The 19,436-nt window shown below is 44.4% G+C and overlaps 1 protein-coding gene across 5 annotated transcripts in view; it reads right to left on the bottom strand.

Moving 5' to 3' along the window:
* The window catches only part of GGPS1 (geranylgeranyl diphosphate synthase 1), a 227,267-nt gene extending 208,096 nt beyond the window's left edge, over positions 1–19,171 (bottom strand). For 2 of the 5 annotated variants that reach the window (XM_089690007.1, XM_089690004.1), the window contains exon 1: positions 19,003–19,170. The gene's annotated coding sequence lies outside the window, so the exon portion shown is untranslated. Of the gene's footprint in view, positions 1–19,002 lie in introns of all 5 variants that reach the window. The other 3 variants (XM_089690006.1, XM_089690008.1, XM_089690003.1) reach the window with 2 other exon arrangements.
* Positions 19,172–19,436: the final 265 nt, after the last annotated feature.

Here is a 19,436-nt window from a genome sequence, read left to right as displayed (position 1 = left end):
TAGCCTGTTGCCCTCTCACAGGTCTTATACATCTTGACCCCATATCTGGCACACTTCCTGGGAAGAAATTGTTTGAATGCAAGGCGGCCAGAAAAATTAATGAGGGACTCATCAACGCAGATGTTTTGCTGGGGAGTAAAGACATCTGCAAATTTTTGACTAAGGTGATTTACAAGGGGCCGAATTTAGTGGAGCAGATTAAATTCAGGGTCACCCCGAGGATGACAGAGTGTGTTGTCTTTGAAATGCATAAAACACATTATACGCTCATACCTATGCCTGGCCATGGCAGCAAAGAACACGGCATATGATGAATCGGGTCTGTGGATTAATACAACCGCAATTTATTCTCTTTTAGTAATGCAAATGTTGAGGGTTAGACCCAAAAATGTTAAACTGTTGTGCATATAAATTGCTTTGACCCACAATCAATGCATACAGATCTTCTGTGAAAAACAGCTTCAAAAAAATCAAGGGGTTAAGTGTCCTAAAGTGTTCTAAACTGTAAAAGTGTGCTGCTTTTACTCACTTTGTGTTGATCCTTCTCTCTCTAGGACGGAATGTGACCAGAAAGAGAAGATGTCATCATTTCCTGTACCTGGGTTAACTGTAAACACAGGTACAGGAAATTCTGCACCTGTGTTTAGTCAGTACCTGTGTTTAGTCAGTACACACCTGCCATCATTTAACCTCCCTGGCGGTATTCCCGAGTGTAGCTCGGGGTAGAGTTTCAATACCAAAAGCGGTATCCCCGAGCTACACTCGGGCGTACCATGCGGCGTTGCTCAGGGATTCCCTGCAGCGCTTACCTTGTCCTTCGCTCCCGCAATGTCCGTCCTGCAGCGTCCCTGGCCATCTCCTCCGGCCGATGCCGGCATCTGGCTTCCGTGTTCCGGTCCCTGTGATGTTGGGATGTACGGGGGCCGGAACCGGCGGCAAATTTAAAAACTGTGATTTTTTTTTGTAAATGAATATTACATAGCAAAACATTGCTGTTTCAAAGCATTTCACATACATTTTGTCCCTAGTGCTTTCTCCTGTGCCCTGCCTGCATTTTGACTGTTCTTTTTGCCTGGAAACTTAGAAAAGTCCATGGCGTCCAAAAAGCGTCCTTTTAGGTCAAAAGCGGTTTTAGACCGGCTAGAGAACAGCGATAGTAAATCAGAACCACTTGCAGAATTGAATGATGATTTGTGGGGAAATTTGTTATCAAACACTGAAAACGACTTTGCGACTTTGCTCAGCGATGTGCAAACTTGGCGCTTTATATTTCAAATTTGTGTTTTTGGTTTGATTATATTATTGAATTAAATTTAATATTATATTATTATTTTTTATGATTATTTATTAAATTATAATTTCGTGTTTCAAGTTTTATCATATCCAGAATGTTTACTAGACTCTTGTTCGGACAGATTTCAGTGAGTTATTCCTAAAAATTACAGGCCTACAATAAAAAAACTACATATTTCCATGCAAAATAATGGTACCGGTTTCAGCAACAAAAATCTGAAATAATCATACCGCCAGAGAGGTTAAAGTGCCTCTGATTAACCCCAAATAAAGTTCAACTGTTCAAGTAGGTCTTTCCTGACATTTTCGCATCCTACAGCAAAAGCCATGTTCCGCAGAGAGCTTCCAAAGCATCAGAGGGATCTCACTGTTAAAAAGTATCAGTCAGGAGAAGGGTACAAAAAATCTCCAAGGCACTAGATATACCATGGAACACAGTGAAGACATGTCATGGAAATTTTGTGTTTACAGGTTGAACTTTAAATGTGTCATATATTAGTGTTATTCATATGTCTCTTGTGTGGCTTAATTAAAGCTCTGAAGGCTGCAATTGGGCCATGCGCATGTACAATGTATGTATTACAGTACTCAGCTCGGTAATGGATGAGATGGCAGATCTGCGCTTATAGACCGGCGTGTATACCACCACGGCATTCGATGCGAATGCCGCCGGTGGTAGGCCGCGGGCATGTATCCACATATCAGCAGCATAGTACCACATGGACTTCGTATCACCAGGCGCCAGGCAGTGCGAACTCCGCGTGTAGGCTCATGTATATCTTACAAGCCATTACCGACCTGAACTGTATCTGGATGGATGTGTTTTAATAAAGATCGTATCGGGCCCATTCAGATACAGACTGACACTGTTTAATCTAGGGGATGCTTGTACAGAGAATGGACATACTGCTAGGAGCTGATAGGATAGGGGGAAGTTTACTCTCCTCAGAGAGCTCACCATGGGAAAGGGTGAGGGGAGAACTGGTTTCCAGTATAGATAAAAGGAAAGGCTATGCTCCAATCAGGATGTACATTCTGTGTATAGACACTCCCCATGCATTGTTCTGTGGGAGGGGATTGACCTGACTCATGTGGGGGGCATGTGTGTGCTTGTAATAATAAACCGGAGACTGGGGATGGAAACAGTCTCTATGTGAATTCCAACAGCAACCTGAGAGTATCGTCCGATCATTCCTGGGTAACGGGAGCTCCATTTTCCCCACATCTCAACAGAGCTAAACCAGTTAGAGGCGCAGGAATCGTGGAGTTTAGCTGCAGTCGCGGTAAGCGAGATTCGCACAGCTTTATGGGGGATTTCTGCGCATCCAACTGCGAGTACTCACGGTAAGGAGAAATTCGTTAAAAGCGAATTTCCAAGACAGACAGTCACCATCAAGTGGAAAAATATGGCGCAACAGTGACATTACAAAGAACTGGACGTCCCTCCAAAATTGATGAAAAGACGAGAAGAAAACTGGTCTGAGAGGCTGCCAAGAGGCCTACAGCAACATTAAAGGAGCTGCAGGAATATCTAGCAAGTAAAGGCTGTGTGGTATATGTGACAACAATCTCCCGTATTCTTCATATATCTGAGCTATGGGGTAGAGTGGCAAGACAGAAGTCTTTTCTTACAAAGAAAAATATCCAAGCCGGGCTAAAAACATATCTGAAGTCTCCCAAAAGCATGTGGGAAAATGTGTTATGGTCTGATGAAACCAAGATTGAACATTTTGGCCATAATGCCAAAAGATGTTTGGCACAAAAACAACACTGCATATCACCAAAAGAACACCATACCCACAGTGAAGCATGGTGGTGGCGCTCGCACATCCTTCGCCGACCTGCGGGTGCCATGATTTGATCAATCATGGGATTTAGGCCAGTGATGATCGGCCTAAGTCGGATGATCGATCCCTGTCCTATCAGTGATCTTCCTGTACCTGTGTTTAGTCAGTACACACCTGGCTGGGCCATTCCAAAAGTTAAATTTTCTTCTGGTGAAGCCTTTTCTTTGTTGATTTGGATGTATGCTTTGGGTCGTTGTCATGCTGAAAGATGGAGTTCCAATTCATGTTCAGCTTTCTAGCAGATGCCAATATTGACTGGTATTTGGAACTGTTCATAATTCCCTCTACTTTGACTAAGGCCCCAGTTCCAGCTGAAGAAAAAATAGCCCCAGAGCATGAATAGCAGAATACATTTTGGCCTAAATTTTTGACAAAATTAGATTTTTTTAATTTTTTTACTGGACATGTTTTATAGCAATAAGTCCAAAATATAGGTTTTTTTTCTCAAAATTGCCAGTCCTTTTTTTTTATAGCACAAAAAATAAAAAAAGCTCAGATGATCAAATACCACCAAAAGAAAACTCAATTTGTGGGAAAAAAAGACGTAAATTTCATTTGGGTGCAGTGTTGCATGACCGCGCAATTGTCAGTTAAAGTAACGCAGCGCCGTAACACAAAACGCTTCCTGACCGCCCTATAGCAGAAATAGTGCTACAGGGCGGCAAGGGTACGCAAAATCACACACATATTTTATATACATATTTTATATATATATACACATGTGATTCGCGCTCCCATGGTTTTCACACCTCTCCCAGATAGCGTCAGATTGCCCGTCAGTACACCAGTAATCACATTTGACCCCTTGATTGCCAGGAACATGCTCATACACAATAAACCTCCATTTCTAGTATAGTGTCTGAACGGATCACTATCTTTGATCAGATCAGCACTATACCAGCGTTCACATTAGTATAGCGTCCCCAAAAAATGCAGCGTTAGCAGGATCAGCCCTGGCACCTGCCAGCACTTGCGTTTAGCCCCTACGCTTACCCCCCCCTTCTCCCCCAGCAAGTGCAGTGTCCGTAGGTCACTGTCACTTGATACATTGCAAACAAAACCGCAGTGTTCGCAGAATCAGGCCTGATCTCTGTTAGTACTTGTCGGTAAATTTTGATGACTCTCATATGCAGCACAGTGCCAGTACTAGTGCCACGCTACCTTTTGGTGAACTGGCAAGCACCAGTGGCCTAGTATATCCTGGTCTTTCACATACCAGCACTGCAGGATCACTTGGTGATGTGGTGAGTCCCATAAGTGTAGTACAAGCTGGTGCGATGGCGAGCACAAATATTGTCCCGTAATTTGCACAGAGGCCCTGTCAGGGACCATCGCGACGCATGGGTCTACACAGGCGTAGCTGTCTGCCAAGACGTGCAGGTGGCAGGGCACTAGGACCCAGGCGCACCCGTCGTCTTGACAGTACTAGGCAGGCACTAGGACCTAGGCTGCACCTGTCAGGTGCAGGGCGGGCTACTTAAGCCAGCTCTGCACAAACACTTGTTGCTGAATGGTCTTTGTATGCTGTTACCTGTGTTGTGAGTATCTTGATCTGGATTGTTTGACCTTGCTGCTATCTCCTGTCCTGACCCTTGGCCTACCTGACTCTGCTCCTGGATGTTCCCCTTTAAATCTGATCTTTTGGTATTGACCCTGCGTGTGACCCGACTATCCTTTGCCTACCGTTTTGTACCTCACCGACCCGCTAGTTGCCCACCTGGCCTGTATGACTCTGATTTAGCTCATCCATCCATAGCGCAGGGATCACTAGGCTCCCTCACATCAGACTCTTAGCCCCCTGGAGCTCCTGTCAGACTCCTCTACCCCTGTTGGAGATACCTAGCAGCTGCGACCTGGTACCGGAGCGCTCCAAGTCCATCCCCACCATCAGGGGCCCTGGTGAAGAAGTGCTCCGGTGCTTAGACTCCGCACCCTGGGGAGGCTCTGCCAGGGGATTGATAGAGGTGCTGTCAGGCGGTCCATTACAGGCCCGTAGAGCCCCTAGTTTCCTTCCGGATGTGCTTGCAAATCCCGATTGGTAGCCCACAAATTCTGCAGCACCCGTACATCCCCCATTCACTGCCCAACCCAGAATTCAGGCGGAAACAGCAAATTTAACTATTCCAATTTATTGCTGCCAACCCAAATGCTAACCTTGCCAGACCATTCACATGGAAACCCATTATGGTTTCTGAATTAAAATTTTTTTTGGGCCTCTCAACATGGGCATTACTAAAAAAAAATTAATTGTGGTTGTATTGGTCCGCAGACCCAATTATCATGTGTTCTCTGCTGCCATGGCCAGGCATAGATATGAGAGTATAATGTGTTTAATGCATTTCAACGACAACACACTCCGTCATCGTCGAGGTGACCCTGAATTTGACCGACTCCACAAAATTCAGCCCCTCGTAAATCACCTTAACCAAAAATTTACAGATGTCTATACGCCCCAGTATAACATCTGCGTTAATGAGTCCCTCATTTTTCTGGCCACCTTGCATTCAAACAATTTCTCCCCAGAAAGCGTGCCAGATATGGGGTCAAGATGTATAAGACATGTTAGAGGGCAGCAGGATATACATATAAGTTTTGGATTTACGAGGGAAAAGATAGTCACGTGGAGCCCCCAAGATACCCAGACTACATGGGGAGCAATGGCAAGATAGTTTGGGAATTGGTGTCATCCCTTTTCCATATGGGGTACCACTTATACATGGACAATTTTTATTTAAGCAAGCCACTATTTAGACATTTGTACAATCTTGGCACGGGCATATGTGGCACTGTGCGACCTAATGTGTGTCCACCATTAGAAGAGGGTGGATGCAGGGCGGTATATTCTAATGTTGGGCATACCACACAGAGATTTTGTTTCTTTTTTTCATTCAGCCCACAGGCTGCATACAAAAAAAACCCAAACATAGCATATATACCCAACAAGGACCAGCGATGTACTGGTACATCACTGGAATTTGCATGGTTATATCAGGATGATGCCTACAGCTGCAGGCATCATCCAGGTATCGTATTTTCAGTCGGCAATCAGCTTTCATGAAAAAGCAATCCTAGTGGCTGATTAGCTGCAGGATTGCTTTTACAAGCAGTGGGAGATGATGCATCCCCCGTCCCCCACTGCCTTCCACGGCCTTCTCGGCCAATCCCGTGTCATCGAGGGAACCTGAAAATGCAACCGGTGTTTCTGCCAGCTGACCATAGAGCTGATTGGAGACCAGAATGGTGCCAATCATCCCTATAGTCTAAGAAATCAGAAGCTACGAGCATTTCATCACTTCAGTATTGCAGGGTATAAACAGCGACATATTTGTATATTGGGAAAGCATCTGATCACACCGATCTTGGTTTGATTAGATAATGTAAGAGCAGAGGAGAGATCGAGAGACCCCAGATTTCTCAAAAAATAACATATGACAATGCCCATTGAAGTTATAGGGAATATTTGTAATTCCCTGTGATAGCATTAAAAGTGATAAAAAAAAAAAATGAAAATGAAAAAAGGGACAGTGTAAAAATAATAAAAAAAAAAATCTAAATAACGTTTAAACGTTGCCTATGGATATTACAATTGTATGCAGTTTGTCACCATTGCATGGGGCATGCGCAGTTTTAACCACTTGCCGCCCAGCCACTGTATATATACGGCGGCAGGGCGGCACTCGCAGGCAAAACCTGTGTTTTGTAAACAAATAGGGGGCGCTCGAGGCGCGCCGCTGCCCTATCTGCCCCGCGGATCACCGCCGCAGATGTGAGTCGCCGGGTCACAGCCGGTCCTTAGCGGCTGTTTCCCGGCGATCGGCAGCAAACAGTGACAGACAGCACAGCTACAGTAGCTGTGCTGTCTGTCACTTCCCTGTCAGCTCGAGGATGAGCTGATCGAGAAAGAACAGTTTCTCTTTCTCGATCAGCCTTGTCCCGTCCAGTACACACCCCGCCCCCTAGTAAAACACTCCCCTCACTCCTATAACCCTTCCCTGCAAAATAAAGTTAACCCCTTCCTCCCCATTGCCATTAGTACAGTGTCAGTGTTTTTTTTTTTGCACTGATCACTCTATTAGTGTTTTTGGGGATGTCAGTGACCCCAAGTCAGTACCCCCCAATGTCAGAATGTCCACCGCAGTCCCGCCATAAGTCGCTGCCATAAGTCCCTGATCGCCGCCATAATTCGCTGATCGCCGCCATTATTAGTATAAAAAAAAACTAAAAATCCCAGTATCTTTCCCGCCATTTGTAAACGCTATAACTTTCACGTAAACCAATTAATTTACACGTATTGGGTTTTTTTTTTTAGCAAAGACATGTCGCAGAATGCATTTTGGCAGAAATTTATGACTAAATTTGATTTTTGCATTTTTTTTAACTGGACATGTTTTATAGCAAAAAGTCCAAAATATTGTTTTTTTTTCCTCAAAATTGTCAGCTTTTTTTTTTTATAGCGCAAAAAATAAAAACCGCACAGGCGATCAAATACCACCGAAAGAAAGCTCAATTTGTGGGGAAAAAAAAAGGATGTAAATTTCATTTATGTACCGTATTGCATGACCGCGCAATTGTCCGTTAAACTAGCGCAGCGCTGTATAGCAGAAAAATGGCGTAAATTGCAGTATTTATACCATAGTTTGTAGACGCTATAACTTCCACACAAAGCAATCAATATACACTTATTGGGATTTTTTTTACCAAAAACATGGAGCAGAATACATTTTGGCCTAAATTTATAACCAACTTTGAGTTTACTATATATTTTTTATAGCTGAAATTAAAAAATATTGTTTTGCTTCAAAATTTTCGGCCTTTTTCTGTTTATAGCGTGAAAAATAAAAAGCGCACAGGTGATCAAATACCACCAAAAGAAAGCTCTATTTGTGTGAAAAAAAGGACGTAAATTTCGTTAGGGTGCAGCATTGCATGACCGCGCAATTATCAGTTGAATTAGTGCAGCGCAGTGTAGAAAACAATTAAAGGTGGAAAAAGTTCTGAAATTATTTATCATTGTCTCATTTTTTACAACACAGAAACCTGACATTTTAACAGGGTTGTGTAGACTTTTTATATCCACTGTATATATACATAATTTTGTGCACCTGTGCCGCCCCGTAGCAGTATTTCTGCTATAGGGCGGTACGGAAGCGGTTAATACATAAATTTTAAAAAATTCTAAAATAAATGAACTCCAAATAGTCTATCAATATGGTGATGATCAGCCCTTGCAAATTTCATCCACCAGGTGCAGGAAAGACAAACAGGTAAGTGTTGAACTCTTGACTCCTTCGCTAGAGAACATACTGGGGGGATTTACTAAAACTGGAAAGTGCTAAATCAGGTGCAGCTCTGCATAGAAACCAATCAGCTTCCATTTTTTATTTCTGTCAAAGCTTAAATGAACAAACTGAAATTACAAGCTGATTGGCTACCATGAACAGCTGTACCAGATTTTGCACTTTCCAGTTTTAGTAAATCAGCACCACTGCCTCTTACCGGATCACAACGATCTCCTATTTAGGAAGATCAATATGGGCTCAATGACGATGCACTCTCTGAACAGCCTCCTACCATATAGGTCACCACCAAAATTGCTTCAGAAATCAAAAGTAATCCATACTGGATACAATCATCCTCAAAAAAAGTCAAAAGCAGCCAACATAGTGTAGTACTGCTAGAATGATTGCTTTATTACACACAGGAGTTACTTAGAAACAGATGCAGAGAAACACAGAGTATGCCATGCAACAAAGAGTCTGTGGGCGGGATGACATCACCTGCCAAACCCCGTCAAACGCGTTTCGCTAACCAAGTAGCATGGATGGTCAAGTAATGCTCCATTACCTTGAAGATGTTGATTGGTTAACGAATTCGGCACCTGAGTATTTCTCTCATTTGCCTAAAGATGATGGGATTTCATTTGTGAAGCTGGATTACTGTCACGTACCTCATGGGAGACTGAATTGACAAGGTCGGCCTCACTTGTGTCACTAGTCCTGACCCCGCTGAGGTTGGAACAGAGGGAGTCTAGGGACCAGGGGGACAAGAGCACCAGTGGTTGTTGTTTGCAGCTCTTGCAGATGATGACCTTGGAAGGCAGATGATTCTCTGATTTAGGCACCGTAATAACAGACAGAGCAGATTCTGTGGATTGCCAGACGTGCAGCAGAGCAAGGTAGGTAGCAAGGACAAGAGACTGGAGCAGGGTCATAGGATAGCCAGGGTCATCAACAGTCGGGCAGCGCGGTACAGAATCAGAAGGAAAAGCCAAAGTCAGGAGCAGAGCCGAAGTCAGGAATCGGTAGCAGAAGAGTAATCAAAGTCGGGTCAGGAACAAGCCGGGTTGGTAATGGAGGAATCGTACAGGGAAAAGCAGGACACGGGGGAGCTGAAGACTAGTCAGCACTGAACCTGAGCAGAGGCACTCCTTAAATGGGCCATCTGGCACCAATCTTTGCCATGCACGTGCGCGATTGCGCGTTCCTGCGCGCATGCGTACAACTGGCAATTCTTCTGCTGGAATTCTTATGCGCATTCCCGATTGCGATTCTTCTTGCCAGAAATCCCTTATATTGCCCCCCCTTAGGGGCAGCCTCCAGATGCCCACTAGGGCTCGTTTCTCAGGGTGAAGACGGAGATAGGCTTGAACTATCCGTGGGGCATGGACATTAGTGGATGGTTCCCAGGAGTTATCCTCTGGTCCATAACCTTTCCATTTGATGAGGAACTGGGTCTGTCCGCCCCTCTTCCTACAATTCAAGATAGCCTCAACCTCATACTCTTCATGTTCCTCAACCATCAGTGGAGCAGGCGCCTCCGAATTCCGGTTGGGAAACCCACTTGGGATATGTGGTTTTAACAAGGAGCAATGGAATACCGGGTGAATCTTCATGTTAGCAGGTAGTTCAAATTCAAAAGCCACAGGGTTCACCTTTCTCTTGATAGTAAATAGTCCCAGGTATCTTGGACCAAGCTTTCTTGATGGACAACTTAATTTTAGATTAGCCGTGGACAACCAGACTTTATCCCCTTGTTTCAGTTTTAAGTTGCCCCTTCTCCTTCTGTCGAAACATTTTTTGTTACTCGCCTGAGCTTCAGAAATCGTCTTCTGCAATACTTTGCCGTTCCTCCTGAGGAACTCCATTCTTTCTTGTACTGCCGGGACAGTGGCTTCCACTGGTATTTCCGAAAGAAAGAAGGGATGATATCCGTAGTTAGAGTAAAAGGGAGATTGCTTGGTGGCGGAATGAATGGAATTATTGTACGCAAACTCCGCTAATGGAAGGAGAGATACCCAGTCATCCTGTGAATATGAGAAGCATCGGAGGTATTGCTCCAGAGTTTGGTTCGTTCTTTCCGTTTCTCCATTAGTTTGTGGGTGATAAGCAGAAGAAAAACGTAACTCGATCTCTAATGCCTCACACAGAGCTTTCCAAAATTTGGATGTAAATTGCATTCCTCAGTCAGACACAATGTTAAGAGGAACACCATGTAGTCTTACGATCTCCTTGATAAAAGAGGAGGCAGTTTCCATGGCAGAAGGAGTCCCTTTCAAGGGAATGAAGTGAGCCATCTTTGACAGGCGATCAATCACTACAAAAATAGTGGCAAATCCCTCTGATGGGGGAAGTTCAACAATAAAGTCCATGGAGATCATACTCCAAAGTTTTTCTGGTACGGGCAAAGATTCCAACAGGCCCCAAGTCTTGGCTTTGTCAGACTTGTTCCTAAGGCAGACTGTACAAGATCTCACATACTCCTGGCAATCCTTTATTACGTTTGGCAACCAGAAAGAATGAGAGACCAGATCTGAAGTCTTATGAATTCTGAAGTGACCTGCTAACGGATGGGCGTGACATCTCTTGAGAATAAGGGTCCTGAGTTCTTCAGGCACAAAAATTTGTTCCTTGTGGAAGTACAGACCGTCCTTTAGCTGCAGATGCATATCTATGGGAGGTGGCTGATTATCCACTACTTCTCTTATTTGCGTTACGAGGTCTGTCTGGAGAAGAAAGAAATTCTTGGCTGGCAAAATCGTGTCAGGTTCAGATTGCACAATTGGGTCGGGAAACATACGGGAGAGTGCGTCAGGTTTACCATTTTTTGATCCAGGACGGTACGTCAGATGGAAAACAAAGCGGGACAAAAATAATGCCCATCTTCCTTGTAGTGGCCTGAGGCGTTTTGCTGTTTTCAGGTACTCCAGGTTTTTATGATCTGTGAAGATGAGAATAGGGTGCGATACTCCCTCCAGTAAGTAGCGCCATTCTTCCAATGCTGCCTTGATGGCTAGTAACTCTCTGTCTCCCACATCATAATTTCTCTCAGAGACATTTAATTTCCTGGAGAAAAATGCAACAGAGATTTGAGTCCCTGTCTTTGTGACAATATGGCTCCTACAGCATTCTCCGAAGTGTCCACTTCAAGGACAAAGGCTAGAGCAGGGTCTGGATGTTTCATGATAGGTGCAGAGGTGAACAGGGTCTTTAATTGCTCAAAGGATGCTTGGGCTTCAGGAGTCCACTTGAAGGGAATATGCTGCCTGGTGAGCTGTGTTACAGGTGCGATGATTCCAGAGAAGTTCTTGATAAATTTCCTATCAAAATTTGCAAACCCTATAAAGTGCTGCACTGCTTTTCCTGTCTCCTGGAATGGGCCATTCCAAGACGGAGGACACCTTTTGGGGGTCCATAGAGATGCCCTCCAAAGTGATCACAAGCCCAAGGAACTGGATAGATTGTTTCTCGAATTCACATTTCTCGGCCTTTGCGTAAAGGCGATGCTGGCGTAGTCTTTCCAGGGTCTTCTTTACGTGATCCCAATGACTTTCTATAGAACTGGAGAAACAATTGGAGTACTGTCCGTGATACTTTTTTTATTTGCACTAACATACAATTTTGAGGACAAGCTTTCCAGGAGTGTCCCCTTCTTCAAGGTCCAAGCATTACTATACAAATCACAAAGTTTTAGCAGAATGTTAGAAGAGATGGGAAAAAAAAAAAAAGGCTAGAGATAAGATACAGCAAAAGCAAGGGGGGGGGAGGGGGGGGAGACAACACTCACATCACAGAGGGAGTCAAGCTTGAGCTGATAGGCATAAAACTGTTGGATAATGATTGAGGAATCCCATGTCCGAATTCAGGCCGTTATCTCTTGTGTCAAGTAGAATTATCATTCTTAGTTCAAAAGTTTTTCTTTCCTGAATGGATTTGAAATTTCCTTTATGAACTAAAATATCGAGGTCTTCCATAGTGTGGTCTGGTTGTGCGAAATAGTGTCCCACAGGTGTGCAAAGGTCATCTTCTTTATGTTCCTTGATGGTATGTCTGTGCAAATTCATCCTTGTTTGCAACTTCTGTCCTGTTTCGCCAACATAGGATCCTTTGTTACATTTTCTGCACTGTGTAAGGTACACAACATTACTGGAGGTGCAGCTGTATGATCCGGAAATATTGAAGATCCCTTTTGAGTGTCTGACACTTTTTGATGGATTGATTTGGTTGCACAGTTTACAGCGTTTTTTATTGCAGGGTTTGCTTCCATTATTTGTGACCTCATAATCAGAAGGTAGTTTCCTACTGATTAGTTTATTTCTGAGGTTGGGGGGTTGTCTGAAGGCCAGTATTGGGGGTTGCTGGAATATTTCTTTCAGAGTTCCATCCTCTGTTATGATGGGTTGTAAATCTTTGATTATTTTTCTTATCCCTTCTAGTGCTGGGTTGTATGTGGTTACTAGAGGTACACGGCTGTTTGTTTTTTTCTCTTTGTACTGAAGTAGATTTTCCCTTTGGGTTCTCAAGGTTGTGTTTATGCCGGTGTTGATAGTTTTGTCCTTGTAACCTTTCTTATGGAAGGCGTCTGCTAGTGTCCCGAGATGTTTATATCTCTGTCTCTTGGGTCAGAACATATTCGGTGGTATCTAATGGCCTGACTGTGTATGATGGCACGTTTAGTGTGTTGGGGGTGGAAACTAGAACTGTGGAGGTAGTTGCATCTGTCAGTGGGTTTCCTGTATATTGAGGTGTGAAGCGTATCATCCCTGATGTATACTGTGGTGTCTAGGAAGTTGACGTGTGTGTTTGAGTATTCCATTTTTAGTTTGATTGATGGATGAAAAGTGTTGATCAATGAGTAAAATTGTTTTAGGTTTTCTTCACCTTCTGTCCATAAGATAAAAATATCATCAATATAGCGATAGTATCTGTATGGTTTTTGTTCCATGCTGTTCAGGAATTTCTCCTCAGCCATATATCAGCATAAAAAAACTTTTGAACTAAGAATGATAATTCTATTTGACACAAGAGATAACGGCCTGAATTTGGACATGGGATTCCTCAATCATTATCCAACAGTGATATGACTATCATCTCAAGCTTGACTCCCTCTGTGATGTGAGTGTTGTCTTAACCCCCCCTCCCTCCCCTATTTGCTTTTGCTGTGTCTTATCTCTAGTTTTTTTTTTTTTCCCCATATCTTCTAACATTCTGCTAAAACTTTGTGATTTGTATAGTACTGCTTGGACCTTGAAGAAGGGGACACTCCCCGAAAGCTTGTCCTCAAAATTGTATGTTAGTGCAAATAAAAAAAGTATCACGGACAGTACTCAATTGTTTCTGTCGCAAATGCACTAATACGGCTACAATCAGCTCAAGCAATATAGAACTGGAGAAAACCAGGATGTCATCCAGATAAACAATTAGGAATAGATCCAGATAGTACCGAAATATATCATTTACTAGGTGTTGGAAAGTTGCTGGGGCATTACAGAGACTAAAAGGCATTACCAGATATTCAAAATGCCTAAATCGGGTTCAAAAGGCCGTCTTCCATTCGTCACCTTCACAAATTCTCACTAGATTGTAAGCACCTCTCAGATCTAATTTTGAGAAGAAACATGCTCCTCGCAGCCTTTGAAATAATTTGGGAATTAGAGGAAGGGGATAACAATTCTTGACCACTATCTTGTTTAGGTCACGGTAGTCTACACAAGGTCTAAGAGTGTGATCCTTCTTCTCAACAAAGAAGATGCCGGCTCCTGCGGGTGATGTAGAAGGCCGAATAAACCCTTTTTCCAGACTTTCGTCAATATACCCCCGGAGGACCTCTAATTCGACTTCGGGTAAGGGGTAAATTCGACCGAAAGGAATTTCGGCTTCGGGGAGGAGCTCAATCGGGTAGTCATAGGAGCGATAAGGAGGAAGGGTATTGGCACTCTTTTTATTGAAAACGTCCAGATACTCGTGATACACCACAGGAACGAGTTTCATGGTCTCGGGATCAGAGTGAATACTGAGAAGAGGAGTTGCTACACTTGTTTCTTTAGGAGTACAGTGATTCAGACAATACTCCGATGGGAAGAAGATCTCTCCAGACAACCAATTGATGGTTGGGTTGTGTGCTCTTAGCCAAGGCATCCCGAGAATAACTGGAAAAAATCGGGAAGGTGATGATATCCAGACATAGAAATTCCTGGTGTCCTGAAGGGGAGTAGCAAAGTATTAGCATGGTTTCTTGTGTTACAGGGCCAGAACTGATACCGGATCCATCTGCCAGATGAACTGCAAGTTTTTGTGCCTTGGTACGGAGCGGAATCTTATTCTGGGTAGCAAAGTGAGCATCCATAAAACAAGTACAAGCACCCGAGTCTATGATGGCCGGGACCGTGATTGTCCTTTCGGCAAGTTGTAGTTGAAGATGAAAAGATAGATGCGCCCGGCTGGTCCCTTGGGGGTGCATCATATAAAAACAGTTGGGAGAGGATTTATGAGGTTTTAATTGGGCATGTCGCCACATAATGACCTGCATCACCACAGTAGAGGCAGAGGTTGGACTTCTGCCGTCGAAGGCTGGCTGCTGCGGACAACTGTGGTCTCCAAAAGCTTCTCCTAGCTGGATTAGTAGGCGAATCTGACGGAACAACATTCATAGAGGGCAAGGAAGACCCAATTTCTGAGCAAATCAGAACCTTCCCGTTAGTCCTCTCATCCTGTCTTTCCCGAATCCGATGGTCAATGTGGATCGTCAGGTCTATCAGGCTCTCCAATCTGGTTGGTACCCCTACTCGGGCCAGCTCATCCTTCAGGGTATCAGAAAGACCAAGACGGAACTGGTAGCGGAGAGCAGACTCGTTCCATTGAGTATCAGTACTCCAGATGCGGAAGTCAGCGACATATTCTTCCACAGGCCTTTGGCCTTGCTGTAGCTGACTAAGCATAGATTCAGCGGTTTGGCGCAGGAAAGGATCAGCATAGATTTTTGCCATTGCTGTAAAAAACGAGTCCACTGAAGTTAGGGCCGGATCATGTTGTTCACGGAGGTGGTATGCCCAGGACTGAGGTTCATTGCTAAGAAGCGTGATGATAAACCCCACTTTAGTATTTGGTGAAGAGAAGGTCCTTGGAAGCAGGGAATAATATAACTCGCAGGAGTTACAAAAAGTCCTGAACTTCCGGCGGTCTCCTGTAAAAAACTCAGGCGTAGGCACCCGGGGTTCCGGTAGGGCAGGAGTTCCAAAGATCATACTGGTCTCCGTTTGAGTGGCTGCATCAAAGACTGCCTTGAGATCCGTGTCTGTGAGGACATTAGAGTCGGTTAGCAGTTTACTCTCCAGATACTCGAAGTGTTTCTGCAAGTCTTGTATCAAGTTAAATAAGGTAGCTACTGATTGGCAAATGTCCCCCAGTTGCGAGGCCTCCCTTTCAGACTCCATCATTGGCTGACTGGTACTGTCATGTACCTGATGGGAGACTGAATTGACGAGGTCGGCCTCACTTGTGTCACTAACCCTGACCCCGCTGAGGTTGGAACAGAGGGAGTCTAGGGACCAGGGGGACAAGAGCACTAGTGGTTGTTGTTTGCAGCTCTTGCAGATGATGACCTTGGAAGGCAGATGATCCTCTGATTTAGGCACCGTAATAACAGACAGAGCAGGTTCTGTGGATTACAATAAAAGGATGCTAAGCGAGCGCTACCCTTAGCGTTAAAAAGTAAAGATTAAGCTGCTGAAACACCAAAAAGGTAACCAGAAGAAAATCTCCAATACAATATACAGTATATCACAGTAAATAGGTGCAGCGCTAAAATTATTAATATATACGGCATATACTGTATGATACAATATCAGCAAGTGCAGGAGAATATCACCTAATGGTGATTATTATTAGTGACTAGATAGTTCAAAGTGATAACAACGTGTGGATCCTGAGGGATCACAATTCCAGATGTGCGGGTGTCCTGATCCAGGAGTGATAGATGATGTGATTCAAAAATGAATGAAATACGCACTCACCAGAAGTGCGTTTGAAATACCCAATATGAAATCCTGCGTCATCAAGCAATAAGTAGGTCATCTGTTTCCAGGTCAGATCACACCATAAATCACCGTCCAGGCTCGTCAGCGTGCAGGATTCCCTGGTCGCGTTAGCATGTATCACCACCTGGGGTCATCATTTTGCTGTATGGGCACTGCGAATGATGGCACTCACACGGAGAGCCCAATGAGAGACCACATAGTGTGATACTGTATAAGGTACCTTTATTCCAGATAGTGGGTACAATCAATGATATAACAATAAAAAGGTACTGACCATGTGTTCAGGATGGCCACCAGCGGTGGTCAGATGTCCAGTTGCTGTAGCCCCTCTGACGCGTTTCGTGCAAAGCACATAGTCATAGGGAGAAAGGGCTTACAGCAGCGAGGCCTCCCTTTCAGACTCCATCATTGGCTGACTGGTACTGTCATGTACCTGATGGGAGACTGAATTGACGAGGTCAGCCTCACTTGTGTCACTAACCCTGACCCCGCTGAGGTTGGAACAGAGGGAGTCTAGGGACCAGGGGGACAAGAGCACCAGTGGTTGTTGTTTGCAGCTCTTGCAGATGATGACCTTGGAAGGCAGATGATCCTCTGATTTAGGCACCGTAATACCAGACAGAGCAGGTTCTGTGGATTGCCAGACGTGCAGCAGTGCAAGGTAGGTAGCAAGGACAAGAGACTGGAGTAGGGTCATAGGATAGCCAGGGTCATCAACAGTCGGGCAGCGCGGTACAGAATCAGAAGGAAAAGCCAAAGTCAGGAGCAGAGCCGAAGTCAGGAACCAGTAGCAGGAGAGTAATCGAAGTCGGGTCAGGAACAAGCCGGGTTGGTAACGGAGGAATCGTACAGGAACAAGCAGGACACGGGGGAGCTGAAGACCAATCAGCACTGAACCTGAGGCACTCCTTAAATGGGCCGTCTGGCGCCAATCTTCGCCGTGCGTGTGCACGTGTGTGTGCGCGATCGCGCGTTCCTGCGCGCATGCGTACAACCGGCAATTCTTTCTTCTGCTGGAATTCCTATGCGCATGCGCGTTCCCGATCACGATTCTTCTTGCCGGAAATCCCTTATAATTAATGTTGACTCACTTGAACAGATTGATTTATTTAAGTGTTGCAATTATTATTTATTAGAAAACTTTTTTTCTTCTTCCAAAGTTTCGACCTTTTATATGAGGGGTGTTCTATTGTTCTATTGTTTTATTACTGATAGGCGGCACACATGTTGTAGGCCAGCCCAAAGACCGTTAATCAAGATGGCAGACAACAGTGGTTAATGCGTGCATGGAACAGCGCGTTGTGGTGAAGTTCCTTCTGAACGAAGGTGTAAAGCCCATGGATATCTACAGAAGACTTCACAGAGACGCTCAGCCGCAGTAAGACATTTGAATGGTGTAAACATTTCAAAGATGGCCGTATGTCCATCAGTGATGATCCCGGCCGTGGTGGCTCCCAGCCCACTGAAATAATTTCTGTAAACATTCGACACGTGGAATGCCTGATCCTGGATAAATCGATGCATAACCTGTCGTGAAACTGCACAAGAGACGAATCTTACTGTGGGAATGGGGAACACAATGATGATGAAGCGAAGAAGGCTGTCCTAGGATGGTTCAGGTGTACCGATAAATTTTTCTATGCCACAGTTTTCCAGGCATTAAATGCTGGGACAGGTGTATACATGTAGCAGGGGAGTATGTTGAAAAATAAATACAGTTTCCACTCCTTGAAATTTGTTCTTCTATGATACAAGTCCCGGTTTGACTTTAATGCCCCTCCTAATTAAAAAACAACAGTGGTGATCAAATACCACCAAAAGAAAGCTCTATTTTTGTGAAAGAATACCAATTTCATTTGGGTACAGTGTTGCATGACTGCGCAATTCCCAGTTTAAGTAGCACAGTGCTGAATAGCAAACAAATGGCTTGGTCATGAAGGGGGTAAAACCTTCTGGAGCTGAGGTGGTTAAAGGGTAAGTTCACCTTTCATAACATGTTACACCCATATTCAGGGTGTAACATGGTGCGAACGGACTGGCCCCCGCACCCCACTGATCTCATTATGACAGCTAGCAAGGATCTTCTCCCGCTGTCACAATTTAAAAAAAAGTGGCTGTGGAGTGCTCTGCCCACCCAGCCGTGTCCCTCATTCACAATATTCAGTGAATGAATAAACTACAAGCCCCAGCAGCATTTGCAGCTGTCGGCTTGTAGGTCTCAATGAACTATTGAGTCTTTTTTTCAGTAAACATTGGCCTCCCCATGACCAAGTCAGCAAGACACCTGCAGGACATCAGCGATCTGTAAGATGGCTGGTGCGATGCTTTACAGGCTCCCAAAACAGAAAAAAAAATGTGCATTTATTATTTTTTGCTGAAAGGTGAATTTACCCTTTAATGTGGGGGACAAACAACATCAATTTTTCACAGCTTTTCACCCATCACTATCCATTCCCATTGCAACTATATGAAACATTTGCCAATGCAGGCGTAGCATAGCGTACATGACATCTAGAAAGTTCTCCGGGAAGTAATGAAAACAATTCTCACCGTATGTTCGTAGCCTCAGCTCACACAGGGTGTTAAACTAGGACTCCTCTAAGGCACCAATTCTTCCCCAAGCCTTCCACATCCGTAAGGCGGAGAATACAAGTTAAAAAAAAATAAATAAATCAAGCAGCGTTTGTTTATATCTGGAACATGTAGTTTACCGAGCTGCTGTAGCCCGGAGCCTCAGTCATTGTGGGGCCGTTACGAACTACATTTCCCGTCAAACCTGCTGAACCCAGGCAGCACGCTTGATGATTGGCCAAAGAGAAGGGGGCACTAGTTCCTAACCAATGAACGGAATTGAAGGCGGACCCTAAAGCTGACAGTTACAGCACACGGTGGGTGGTACTAAGCGGTTGTGGATGACGGTATGCCTCGGTGTGAGTGGAAGAGGGAGAGTACGATTTTGGCTCCGGGTAGACGTGTGAGGTGAT

The sequence above is a fragment of the Staurois parvus genome, unplaced genomic scaffold, assembly GCF_062004578.1.
Source record: "Staurois parvus isolate SC_StPar_1 unplaced genomic scaffold, SC_StPar_1.0 ptg000509l, whole genome shotgun sequence".
Taxonomy (NCBI): Eukaryota; Metazoa; Chordata; class Amphibia; order Anura; family Ranidae; genus Staurois; species Staurois parvus.
This window is presented reverse-complemented; position numbering and strand designations above follow the sequence as displayed.